Source organism: Lampetra fluviatilis, chromosome 14 (genome assembly GCF_964198595.1).
Source record: "Lampetra fluviatilis chromosome 14, kcLamFluv1.1, whole genome shotgun sequence".
NCBI lineage: Eukaryota > Metazoa > Chordata > Hyperoartia > Petromyzontiformes > Petromyzontidae > Lampetra > Lampetra fluviatilis.
In genome coordinates this window covers 11526565-11541576 of record NC_136288.1, presented here as the reverse complement: position 1 = coordinate 11541576, position 15012 = coordinate 11526565, and positions in this window count along the sequence as shown.

Below are 15012 nucleotides of genomic sequence, written 5' to 3'. Positions count from 1 at the left end.
AGCACAAACCATCGCTGTGCTGTGTCCCTCCCTCCCTCCCTCCGATGTTCACGCTGCCCGCATTCACCAGGTCCGTACTGAGCAGCATGGTGAAGTATGGTTAAACAGCCCCTCCCCCAAGATTCGCATAAAAGCATGGGGTGGTTATCATCCAGCAGTGGATTGACAACAAGGTTGACCACGAACGCAGAAAACAAAAAGCCACGCGGTTGTGCTTTGACTGCCTGGCCTTCTTCAACGCACATACGGCTACAATCTTCAAATGATAATAATAATACAAACGTTTCTATAGCTTTGAGAGCACCAAAAAAAGAGCAAATAACAGCGGTGTTTTCAGACAAATGTACAGCATCTCTGCATAAAACGCATGCCAATGCTGTTTTTTTCCTCCACCTCTCCCCCACCCCCACCCCATGCATTTTGAACGTTGACTGTAGACAAATGGAGAAGGCATTAGTGAAGTGAAGGTGATAAATGAGAGCCGCATGCACAGAATTAGCAAGGTGGTACATATTACATAAGAAGAAGGGTTGGAGTTTGTCCTTTGATGAACCGTTACGCATAATGAGAGTGCAAGGTTTGCCCAGAGGCAAGCTAATGAAATAGGGATTTGAATTAGCTTCATGCCGGGTTCAGTGATCCATCCCGGTGCACTGGGCCACACATTGCACCTCATTGTCAGACGGGACACACGTGTGCCTGTCATCGTCAAGCTGGATGCTGGTGTCCGCGGAGTTCAATGCGTTTCGTATTGTGTAAGGACATTGGAAAGCTGCGTGTTTTTTTTTTGTTACAGCTTATGCACAAAATCGTCAGAAAACGAATGTAAACAAGCCACCCTATGATGATGATGATAATAATGTCGGGATAAATGCTTGCTAACGTCGTGTCAGCAGTGAAGGTTGTTTGACTATTAAGTTAAAATTTAGGTTTAAATGTGGATTATTGTTTGACTGCAATTCACCCGCCCCATACTTGACATCTGTGATAAAGAGCTTCATAGCTCATCGGATTCCTCCAGTCTAAATCAAGATCATGATTCTGTTGGTAAGTTACACCCCACCACGGGGCCCACCACGAGGGTTGCCACTTGTACCAGTTTTACCAGAGTTCTCTCTTCGAGGCAGCTGAGGTAGCGGTCCTTTGAAATCTGGAAGACTTCCTGGGACATTAAAAGTCCTGGCTTTTGTCACGTGCATATTAATACGGCAAATTATATTCTTCTTGTCGTGATATGTACTTGCCATTACATGATATTCCTTCGATGGGAAAGTCCTGATTTTTTTTTGTACCTCGGAAGCGACAAGCCTATTCACCAACGGATCTACGTGGGGGCCATGGTAACGAATCACACTTTAGAACGACGGGCTTCAGAGTGCAGTGCGCTAACGACTGCACCACCACTCTCTTTCCTCCGCATTTACCGGCGCATATTTTTGTTCGGGTGGCGAATAAGCTTGCACTTGGATGCGAGGAGCGATTTAAATTAACGGTCACGGAAAAGTATATTGCTTGTCTGCATCGCCTTTGTGAATATTGTGGCTCCGTAGTGGGATACGGACAGCAGGGATCAACGTTGTCGCAGGAAGACGGATTTGTATCATGTCCAGGTCAATATTTACTTTGTAAGCACGCACAAAAAAAATCCATGCACGGAACACCAAACTAAATAATAAATAAGGTGCACTGCTGCATATATATGGATACATAATACCCCGGTACGTGCTCAGTCATGTGGAAGTACAAATGCAAAGCCCTTAAAGGTAAAATATTGGTAAAGTTTAAATGTATATAGTGAGCATGTATAGGTAATATGGTAACTAAAATGTATCAAATTACAAAACAACACAATTTGGATTTATATGGCATCTATATGCAACCACATCTCAGCAGGCTGAACAAAACAATGGGCATTTTTTTATTTTATGGAGGGAAAAAGACAGTCATAGCCAGAAGAAAAAAAAGGAAGCTATTTGCGTTCGCCACTTCCTACAGAATATTCACGGTATAAATCCAGCGATCCCCCTAATCATAACTGCGGTGTACGTACGTATGTCTGTCTGTTGAACTTCTTTCGCGCTGTGCATAGCCAACAGTATCATTTGCTTCACGATGGACGTCAAAGACCCCGTGATGTCACTCACAAGAGTATGTCATTGTGTCCTGGAATTATGGTTCCAATTTCTCAATTAATAATACAATACATTAACTATATTGGAATATACACAGCAAGGCACCGCTACCTGCTGCAAAAACTTGGCACGACCTTGCTCAAAAAGTCTTGAAACTCAGTGAGGCTTTCCTTGGTAAAACTCGCATTAATAATGGACAGCTTTTGCATTCCCCGAGTTTTCAAAAACTCCGGTGTAACGTCAAAGTTGAGGATGTGCACTCTCATTACTGAAGAATTACTTTTTCTGTTAGCTGCCGGCACCTTGGGGAAGCCTTCATCTAGCAGCGGATCAACCATGGCTGTTGACTTTGTTTCCACATGAGAGGTAATGCAAAACTAGAAACCCACAAAAAATATCAATGGCGAATCAAATAATTGTTAACAAAAATCTTAAATGTGTTACAACTAACATTTTGTGATCATTTGTTTTGTCTTACGTAAACACTTTGGCAGAATGAAAATATATAACATATTCAATTTTGTTGGGCACAAATCGATAAAATATAACAACGGACATGTCACACTAGGGCTCATGAACATGTAAAGTTCGTGTACCTTCAGCTATCCCTGGCTATAAAGGCCTTTTCTGTGAAATAATAGTACATTGGTACACTCCGTCCTCATAAATTGCCATCAATACTAACACATTAATGCAAAACTCTGCACCTACTAAAGGACAACTTTGCTCAAGAGTTATAAAACTGGTCGAGATTGACTGAGCCAAGGGTGGCTGTGCGCTGCATTCTAATGCATAATTGTGCGACTGACTTTGATGCTGGGAATTATACCGGGCGATAGAAAGAGACACACGTGATTCGGAGGACAAATGTGAAGCTGAATAGACACCACATTGACCACCAATAAAATTAAGCAGGCTAGGGCAAGACACATCGCTCGAAGGGGTTGATGGGCAACGGGTAAGATTGGTGACGAAATGTATGTATGTATGTGTGTGCTAAAGCACAGCAAGTTGGTACAGTAGGGGGCACAGGTGGTGCATCAGCCAGTCATCTCGGTCATCTTAGTCAGTCGACCCGTGGCACCTGCTGGGTCTGCCCCGTGACCTCCTGCCAGCGGGCGTTCGACACTTCACGTGGCCTCAAGGTGCACATGGCCTGGCACAAGCGTCGTGGTGATGTCACCGCCACTTATTGGCGAATGGCGGTTGTTGTTGTTGTTGTATGTATTTTGAACTTCATTCGTACCGTACATAGTCAACCGTCTTCATCAGAGGTGTGGGGGGGCAAGGACAACCAAACTAAAGACAACAATAAGCAGCCGTCCTCAGGCTGCTTGCGTTGTGGCCGAAATGTCGTGAGAATAATTTTATTATGTTTCATTTTTATTATTTTATCATTTCCCATCTACGTGACTTTACCGAAAGAACCAAGAAGATGAATCCCTGCAGTCACGAAAGCTTCAAATCGGCATTCTTAGTTCCCTACCTACCCTCTTTTGTGGACACACAACAAAAAAAAGGCCTTAATGAGCATCTGTATGTGGTGTACATCACTTCAGATGTTTATTTTAATCATCTCCAGGGACAACGCTCTGAGAAATATATAAAAAAAACAGTTTGGATTTTGGGATTGGTTTGAACTAGCGCACAAAACCTTTGCATTTAAAATGTAATTTTCTGCAAATCTCAACCACACACAAGTGACTGCCCAACTTGCTTGCTATTTCAAATGTGATTTCATACAATCCTAAATAATTGAACACAATCCAACCCTGTGGATGGTTGTCTGGTGCCGAGCTGTGCCTGGTTCAAAACGCCAAATCGTTAGAATGCCACCGAAGGCACATTGCAGTGAGGCAGTTAATCACTAACCTCGGTATTGCCATCTCTCGTGTGGCAATGTCAGGCTTTAAAAAAAGTCATCAGGGATTCATACATTGTGTTAACATTTTATTGGCAGGCCAAATTTTTGTTTTTTAAATCCTTTATATTAAGTTCACTTGCTCGCTTGCTTGCTTGCGTGCTTGCGTGCTTGCTTGCTTGCTTGCTTACGACCGTGCACATCTTTCGGTCGTTTTTTAACCCACTTCCCGTGATCCAATCGAGCTGACATTTTGCACACAGACTCGTTGTGCGTGACAATTTATTTTCGTGAAAATTTTTTCTCCAAAATTTTACACTGTTTAGGGAAAAATAAATAAATTTTTATTTACCAATTACTTAATGCTGGCAGACAATCATCTGACCCATAGGTGGCAGCCATCTCAAGCCAGAGGACGAGAGGAATCTAGCCGCCCGTTTCAAAGACCAATGTGGGCTGGGTTGTGGCCCATTGAACACGCAAATAAAGGATTTATAGTGAAAAACTTTGTTTTTTCGGGTACATTTTTTAAATGTGTAAAACTTTGGGGGGGGTGGGGGGGGCAGCGTGCTTTCCGTGAACTGTAGCCGTCGGTGCAGTGGTGAGCGCACAGCAAGATTCACCTGGCGACCCGAGTTCAATTCCTGGCCAGGGCTGACATCAGTCGCGAACGATATTTGAACCAGTGCGGGCTGATACAATCCCCACAAGGAGGTATTCATCCGGCAGCAGATAAATTGATACATTATTACATTAAAGCTTCGCATGTACTGTAACCTGAACATTTCATTATCTTTGAAGTGCAACTTTAGTATTACCACTAATTGAACGCTGTGTGCTTGGTTGTAGACTGTGATGCTCAACATTAAGTATTTGTACGTTTTATTACTCAATAAAGTAATTTCACAATCACAGCAGCGTGCTGTTGGTTAAAGTATGCATCTAAAACCACAGCACACTGCCGTGGGAATCACTTAGCAGCATCAAAAGTTATTTAATACCCACATCTGCCCCGTACCTCTGATTAGCATGGCTGGCTACGTACGGTGCGAAAATATGTCCAATATCCACAATATGATGAAAAGCGTACTGCTAATATTACTGGTGGATTAATTTTACTCTAATTTGTATCCAGCTATCCACACCTTCATATTCATTAGCTCCTGGAAAACTTAAGCAAGTGATACATTTCGATTTAAAGCTTTCGTGACTGCAGGGATTCATCTTCTTGGTTCTTTCGGTAAAGTCACGTAGAAGGGAACTAATAAAATAATAAAAATAAAATATTTTATTATATTATTTTCATATTATTTTATAATTTTATAATGTTTTATTTTATTATTTCCCTTCTACGTGACTTTACCGAAAGAACCAAGAAGACAACTGATACATTTTTTTTATTGAAGCCAGCTTTGACGTACCATTTATTTTGCAGCATCCACCGCAGTATTTCACGCCCAGGGATGGAATGGTTTGCACACTGGACTTGCCATCCAGAGTTTGCTAATTCGACTTGACCTGCTACAGCCACAGTTGATATCATGGGGTACATTTCTAAATCTCTCTGCCTCTGTCTAGCCGGCAGTCAAAATGGGTGCACCGCAGAATCGGAAGCTTTATTTAGACTGCCGGAGGAATCCGATGAGCTATGAAGCTCTTTTCTACAGATGTCCAGTAGGGGCGGGTGAGCAAGTAACATCCACAGTTAGTAGACGGGCAGTGCCGAGTGTAGTGTGTGTTGTGGCTAATTGTGGAAACTCCTTCCTCTTTAAAGATGCGCGGCCAGTGTGGAAGAGTAGGCCAAATACCGTCTAGAGGGGTTCTCCAGAGCTGCTCGCAGTGGACGCGCACCCACCAGCAGTGGTGCGAGTGAGAAATTGCAGGGCTGCACCTTTATCCGTTACCTTTTCAGCATGCACGTCCTGTAGGCTGTTTGTGGCCTTATTTTACAATGGCATCACGGTAGAATGTACAATGCTGCGCTTCACAGATCCAGCAGCAGAATTCCTCCAGTGGCACTTTAGTAGAAGAACATTAACCAATTTGCGCAATGGTAATATGTGGCCGCAATCGTCAATATCGGGTATTTGTTTGGCTCATGAGAACAGGATCCCATGGTGAAGGCAGGCCGCCGGATCTGCTGCTGGGAAAGCCACTTTGGTTCAGACGATGTGTGCTGTGATATTACTCGTCTTCCTTCGCATGTCTTGATTTAATGAAATTTTTGACAGAATAATTGATTGATTGCGTGTCATTGCAGAGTCTACTGGAAATAAAAGTTAGATTAATTGTAAACAAAAACCCACCCCAGCAACGTACGGTGCAATTAAAATATTGTATGAAGGTGATAGAAAAGGCATCATTCTATTTGCACAATAAACACAGCACTCATTTTACATAAGCTTATTTTCATATTTTCCAGAGTTTTATTCCTGCCCGCGAACGTCAGCATAAAACGATGTCTGGCCAGCCGTGGGCCCACCCTTCCAGCAACCCACCCTGACCAAAAGCGGTAGGATATGGCCAGTGAATCGTCCACGACCGACGCAATGTGAGGAGCACTTCATTCAGCAGTGGATTGACAAAGGGCTGTAATGGTTCTATTGTAATATCGTCGATTTTATATTTATGTGGGCATTTAATGAAGGTAATAAAGATATATGACTAATAAAATTGCGTGATTGCCACTGAATTTATAAATTACTTTTAGGATACAATGTGATGGACATCGTTAGAAAATAATGGACATAATTTTTAATGTTAACTGCCAAGATTTTAGTTTAATCTAAGTATAGAAATATATTTCTTAAACATAATACTACAATAATATGTTTATAGTAATATAATATACATGTGTTGGATATTCATGAGGTGGTTTATCCAGGAAATGTAAGAATATAACACAAATTTATTTTTAGTATATTTTGAGTTAAAATTTCGGAATTAATTGCCAACATTTCTGGATTGTCGTCTACAGCTCTTCACCCCAGATATAAATACAAGAATGATGGGGGGGGGGGGGTGTGATCAGTCCCAGCTTGAACCACCCTACAAAAGTCATACATATTTTATTAGCACACGACAGAGCTTTGCGCTCTGGCAATCAGTTCTTCATCGGTAATAACCGGCGCGTCATTGAAGGGGACACGATGTGTTAAAATACTCCGTATCGAGAGCAGGGTCAAGTGTAGAGTGGGGAAGGTTGAATACTTTGGTCGCTGGCTTAATTAAAAAGACGATGTAATGAGTCCGGATGTTAAACCGGGGGGAAAAAAAAAGACGCTTCGTTAAAGACAATGGGGGAGAGGGAAAAACATTTCGTAGATTTTTTATTACAAAGAGCAAGGAGATAAAATAAAAAGTATGTCTTAAGACAGATCCACAGCACGATGAAGCGTTTCGGTTCAGATATTTGCTGCCCGGGTTTTTCAGCATGGCACAGAATAGCGAATGATTTAGTGGAACGGCCGAAGGTTTATTCACTGCATCGCAACGTACCTGGCTGGACATGAATAACCAGCAAGCGCCGGACAACTTAAAGTTGCTTGGTAATAATAACTCGGAACAACATTGTGGAATGCACCACTTGCATCCGGGAAAATGGGCAAGGTTGATTTTGTATGCGGAGATTTTATGGTTGTCAAGGAAACCAAAGGGATGGTGGTGGTGCTGGGGAGCAGTTTGGAGCAATGTAGTTTGGAGGTGGCACGACAGAGCAGCTTAAGGGTGAAAGTCAGTGTCGGATGAAGCGAGTGTGGAGCCTGTAGCATATGTTATTAAGGGGTCCTAAATAAATAAAACGTAAATATTAAAACCCAATTTTTTTTATCTTGCATAGTAAAGTAATTCTATTTTTTCATTTTATATACAGCCATATAATACGACGAATCGCTAACCTTAAATACCCAGTCGTTCTTAAAAGTTGAAGGCAGTATAGTACTATAGTAATAGAGCAAGTGCAGAATCACTGAACCGGAATTGATAGCTTGAAAGCATTTAGCGCGGGGCCCTTGAAAGTGCGGGGCCCGTAGCTACATGTGTAGCGATAGATGTAGTGACAGATGTAGCTACATATGTAGCTACTACATACGTAGCTACTACATATGTAGCTACTTTTGCTACTAGGATCATCCGGCACTGGTGAAAGTGTGTTGATAAAATAAAAAAAAACAAGAATTGACGTTCTACGCGAACATCTCCCACAGGTAACCGATTGGAGGCAATGCCAAACGCGAGCGGGTATACACGGACATCGGGGTTAAGAGCAAGCCAGCTCAGACACGTGCCGGCTAAAGCAGGGGTGGTGGTGGGGGGGGACATTTTCCTTACCGAGTGACGGACAAGGACTTTGAAATATCTGCAGTGGGCCACACTGGACGCGCACACGCGCCTCGGGCACTCCCGTCATCGCAAGGGGGGAGGGGGGCCTTTCGTGAATGCTAACTGCCTGCGCTCAAAATGAAACGCACATCTGCAGGTAAAAAAATTAACCCGTAAAAACAAAGTTTTTCACTATAAATCCTTTATATGCGTGGCGGCTAGAGTCCTCTCGTCCTCTGGCTTGAGATGGCTGCCACCTATGGGTCAGATGATTGCCTGCCACCATTAAGCAATTGGTAATTAAATCTAAAAAAAAAAATCCTAAAAAGTGTCAAATTTAGGAATTTTTTTTCACGAAAATAAATTGTCACGCACAACGAGTCTGTGTGCAAAATGTCAGCTCGATTGGATCACGGGAAGTGGGTTAAGAAACGACCGAAAGATTTGCACGGTCGTAAGCGCGCAAGCAAGCGAGCAAGTGAACTTAATATAAAGGATTTAAAAATATTCATCTCTCGTGATTACCGATGAGTGCGGCCGTGATGCTTGCCACGATGGACAATCACAGCCGCGGATCGTTTCAAACGTGGAAGGGCCTCGTGTTTGCCACAGGCCGTATGAAACGGAGTCAAAGGCTGCTGCTGCTGCACCTGGCCCGTGAGCTGTAGCTTGCACACTCCAGCGCTAAAGGCTCCCACCCCCCCCCAACTCCATTGGATACGCTGTGGACTGTGGAGTCAGCATGACTTTTTTTTTTACACACCAGTTAATACAGCTTCCCATCCGTCGCATAATTCTATATCGATCGTACAGACAGCGCCGTAAAACAGCCCATTAGATGTTAAAGATAGTACAATGACATTTCCCCCCCCCCCCCCGACATAGTTGGTGGTGACTTTAGCGGAACAGCATACATTTGAATTGGCTTTTTATGTAAATATTAAACGTACAACGTTTATGAAAGAGGGATTACGCCGTCAATGCTAATTGCAAAAGGGGAGCGCTAATGCAGTGCACAGCTGCATGCAATTCTAGTTAAATATTAACAAGCTAATTAAAAGACTTTGACATAAGTGCATGCAAGGTGACCTACAGCCAGCATCATTAGAGGCGAGCCATCATGTTAGTGATTTCTGGACATTGCTGAGTTTGTGGGGGGGGGCATCCAAATCCCGTTGTTATTGAGGTGCATAGCCAAAAGCTTAGATCCCCGCTCTGACTTTCTGGCATTAGAGGTGTCTGGTTAATGCCTTGGGCCCACTGCAGATGCTAGAAGTGGTTTATTTATTGTGGGGGAAAGGTTGTCCGAGAGTGCCAACAGGATCGCGATTTTCTTATAAAGGCTCTGTGTGTGTGTGTTTGTTTGCAGCTTGCCAACTGGCAAACAGCAACGTGGCAGTCTCCTTTGCATGCTGCTCCCTGTGTGTGTGCACAGCGTTTGATCTGCCGGTTCAGCGTCTGCTAATTGAGAAGTATTCGTGAGATATATCCACGGTGGCCTCGCCGATGGGTTAAACACCAGGTCGTATTGGAGAGACAACAGTTGTCGGTAACAATTGTTCGTGGGATAAATATGTAGCCGAAAACGCAACTCTTTTCGAAATTATCTTAGGAATGCTGATAAAATCAAATATTTTAAAGTTACATTTGTAACACATTTGTTTCAATTTTGTTGCATCACAGGATCGTGACAATAATAGAATTAGCTGCTTTTTTTTACAAATATCTGGATTGATTGCGCAATGGATTTTTAGTTGCATTTTATATTGTAAAGCACCCTGGTATGGGCTGCATGTTGAACGTTAAACTAAAATAAAATTGCATCACATTTTTTCATGTCAGCCAGTGACTGTAAAAACTAACTAGGGATATGTCATATTGTAAATCACACTTTCCTTGAAGGCACGTTTCCACCCAATAAACAATGCAACTTGAATTTTACACATTGCAAAGTTATCTGTGATTACTTTTTGTCACGTGTATTATGCTTCTCTGCTATGTAAATGATTTCATGAAAAAATGCTCATGACGGTAATGCGATGACTGACACACAATTAATCAGTACGATTCCTAATAACTTATTAAATTCTCAATTAATCACTGCCCACGTGCGCTTAATCCAGTTTTTACATTGCAACTTGTTTTTTTTTAGGCAGTGCTGATATAAAATTGAGCTGCAGTACAATTAACGTATTGTGAAGGTGACACTTCGTTGGTACCCATCATTGCCAACCACACGGTTTCATTGACTGAATAGATCCAGTTTGAATCTTGGTCCATTGGCCCAGACCACCTTAGATGGCAAGACTTCAAGTTCAAGTTCATTTATTAGGTATAGCCCTGTGAGCCATTCGGCTCTTGAATCGGGTGCAACCGCAACAAACAAAACACCAAAACATGAACAAAAAACATCTTATAGTGAATATGTGACTAAGTGCAAACAGAAAATCCAAGAAAAGACAGCAAAATTTTGCAGAAAAAACACCGTACACCAACGCTGTGTGCAAAAATCCCAGTGGGATGCAAGTCAAACAACAACAACTTGAATTGTACCAACAACTTAAAATCTCCCATCAAAGTAAACCACGCAATAACCTTATGTAATACGCATGCGAACACATAGCACGCTTGGTTTAACATTATGGATCATAATACACTTCCGTATAACGAATTTGGTATCATTAAATATTTTCCACCATCTGTGCTACCAAATTCTGCTCTGGACCATGACCTATCTCAGGTGGTGAATAAGGTGAACTTAACTGTAATCATGAACATGAATGTGAAGCATTTTTTTTGCATACTCCTTGCTGTCTTACAATATAACGATGAGATGTAAAATTACAGCATAGATGTAAATTGCAAAATGTTGTCCAAAGTCAATGGTCAGTTTCAGGTCATTGAGAATATACGAAATACAAAGTGCAATAAGCACAGCGCAAAAATAACAAGTCCTGATAAAACACGATGATTACAATTATAGTTTAAAGGATTTGACTCCTTGAAATAAACAAGAAACAACATTTTACAATCACTTAATAATTATTCCAATTCACTGGCCATATAATTTAAGAATACAATTTGGCCTTTATGCAAAATGTGCATTGCCTTTGTGTGATGAAAACAAAAACAACAAAACACGTCTTAGACCTTGGCGGACAACAGTGTATTAATTTCAAAGGACACAAAATAAGTAAAAAAAAAGTATTTTATATACTTAACATTTTGATGAAAAATATCTTCCCGGATACAACATCAAGCAGACCAGCTGCTCAATATGTATGCTAATATCACCGCCTTTTGATATAAATCACTGGTGCATGTTTATACATTCTCACTTTTCTTTATTGCCATATTAATTGCATCCTGTCAAATAATTTAAAAATTAATATGCCTGTTAACAGCATATTAAAACAAAATACCGATTGCAAATTAAAGCCATAAAAGTGATGAATGGACATATTATCTGCTGTCAAAGAGCTATTAGAAGTTCGGATGACTCTATCTACACAGCAAGCTAAGCCAACACAATACTCACTGTCCAAGAACACACTATAACAATTGATGTGGTCAGGCGTGACTGAACACTCTATGTATGTTTTTGGTTCTTTCGGTGTTTCCGACCGACCTGTTCTTCACCTGAGGACGGCTGCTTGCGTTGTGGCCGAAACGTCGTGAGAATTATTCTATTATGTTTTATTTTTATTATTTTATTATTTCCCTTCTACGTGACTTTACCGAAAGAACCAAGAAGATGAATCCCTGCAGTCACGAAAGCTTTAAATCGAAACTCTATGTATGCCTGACCACATCAACGTTCTCCTTGCAATACCTTAACTCATGCTCTCAAACAAAAACAAAAACTGGAAGGCAAAAGAACTCCTCAACATATCTATGAAGATGTAATCCCCCCAAAATACCCATTACCTAGCTGCTGTGGTACAATGTGGAGGCCGCCAGTTGGATTTGGTGCACATGTTTTTGTTCAAACAACGCCACCTCTGTCCACAGAGGCAGTATCAATGAGTGCATCACGCTGTTGGTGTGAGTGTGGTGGGGTAAACTGTCGGTACCCAAAATAAAATATTAGTTTTCATCTTACTAGCTTTTTTAAAATCCTTTATATTAAGTTCACTCGCTTGCTTGCTTAGGACCGTGCAAATCTTTCGGTCGTTTTTTAACCCACTTCCCGTGATCCAATCGAGCTGACATGTTCCACACAGACTCGTTGTGCGTGACAATTGATGTTCGTGAAATTTTTTTTTCCAAAATGTTACACTTTTTAGGACAAAAATATTATATTTAATTTCCAATTGCTTAATGCTGCCATGCAATCATCTGACCCATAGGTGGCAGCCATCTCAAGCCAGAGGACGAGAGGACTCTAGCCGCCACGCATATAAAGGATTTATAGTGAAAAACTTTGTTTTTACGGGTTATACTTGTTCAGAAGCGACCTGGCTATCACTAATGATAGCTCCACAAAAGTGGCTTTTCGTCGTGTGGAGATTTATAGCAGCCAATTACTCTAAACGCACGTTTATAAATGTTGGGGGAGGGGGGCGGGAAACCCGGAGGACACTGAGAAAAATCCACCCGACCACTGGGAGAACATACAAACTCCAAATATCGATTTAAAGCTTTCGTGACTTCAGGGAATCAACTTCTTGGTTCTTTCGGTAAAGTCACGTAGAATGGAAATAATAAAATAATAAAAATAAAACATAATAAAATAAATACACTTATTTAATTTTATTATATTATATTATTTTATTATATTATGTTATTATATTTTTATATTATATTATTTTATTATATTATAATATTATTTTATTATGTGTTATTTTTATTATTTTATTATTTCCATTCTACGTGACTTTACCGAAAGAACCAAGAAGATAAACTCCAAATAAACAGCAGGTGTCAGGGTTGGGATCGAGCCCACGACCTCCTGTATACCAAGCGAGGTAGTTAACATCTCCTACAATCTTCTTGGTTCTTTCGGTAAAGTCACGTAGAATGGAAATAATAAAATAATAATAATAAAACATAATAAAATAATTCTCACGACGTTTCGGCCACAACGCAAGCAGCCGTCCTCAGGTGAAGAACAGGTCTGTCGAGAAGGCTGCTTGCGTTGTGGCCGAAACGTCGTGAGAATAATTTAATGTTTTATTTTTATTATTTTATTATTCCCATTCTACGTGACTTTACCGAAAGAACCAAGAAGATGAATCCCTGCAGTCACGAAAGCTTTAAATCGAAATTTAACAGCGTCTTATGTTTTATTTATTTTATTTTATTATATCCCTTCTACGTGACTTTACCGAAAGAACCAAGAAGATGTATTCCTGCAGTCACGAAAGCTTTACATCGAAACATCTCCTACAATGTCTGGCCAGTGTGCAAGAGAAGGCAAAAAACAACTCCTCTACAGGGGATTCTCGAGTAATCCTGCTAGTGGAGATTCTTTCACCAGCAGTGGCGTAGACAATCAATTGCAGGGCTGCACCTTTCCCATTGTACATCACGTGGACAGGTAGCTTGTCTCTGTGTTCCAGGTTGCCCAACCATGTCAAAGTCGGGCGCGTCGTTATGGCACCCCGAGTGAGGAGGTCACGGTGACATCACTTCCATAAGGCTTAATGCAGTGATTCCACTAGAGTGCTATAATGTGATTTTAAAGTACATTTCTTCTCATTTACTGAAGTTTAAAACTCATGTCAGACAGTGTGCAGCTTGAAGGTATGAGCTATTTGTTATTTTGTTAGTTAGTGCCTCAATTAAATTATTGCTCCAGCCGAGTCTCCTTAAAATATTGCAGCATAACAGATTTTGTTTAATTTGCATGTTTGTGATTGCTCTGGCAGGCAGGTGTGGTTGATTCCAAAACAGAGGCTTACGTGAAATAGTTACCAAGGGTAAATTTCGATTTTAAGCTTTCGTGACTGCAGGGATTCATCTTCTTGGTTCTTGCGGTAAAGTCATCACGTAGAAGGGAAATAATAAAATAATAAAAATTAAACATTGTAAAATACAATTTTATTATGTTTTATTTTTATTATACAATTTTATTCTGTTATATTTTTATTATTTTATTATTTCCCTTTTACGTGACTTTAAAAAGAACCAAGAATAGAACCAAGAATACCAAGGGTAAATTATACTCTGGTGAATCAACGTTCACTCTCTCGTCATCTGAACTTGCAAATCTGCACTTGGGCGTTCATTTGCTAGCAGAGTCGAGAATGTTCCTGTGATTGACACGTGGGAATTTCATGCAATGTTTTGATCTTTTTTCTTCTTCTTCTTCATATTGTGCAAGGACCGCTTACAATCCCAAGCCTGCACTGGATATAATATAACAATATACACAGTATTATTGGTTCTGTCGATAAAGTCACGTAGAAGGGAAAAAATAAAATAATAAAAATATAAAACAATACAAATTCTCACGACGTTTCGACTGCAACACAAGCAATCATCATCATCAGGTGTGGATTTCACACGTGACTTTACCGAAAGAACCAAGAATATGAATCCCTGCAGTCACGAAAGCTTTAAATCAAAATATACACAGTGTCAACTTCACGTTAATTTAATTGACAATGCACAGTATGTTAATTATGCTCCAATGAGCTGCACACTAACACTCGAACAATTAATTAGCTATGTACGGCGCAAAATATTTCAACATAC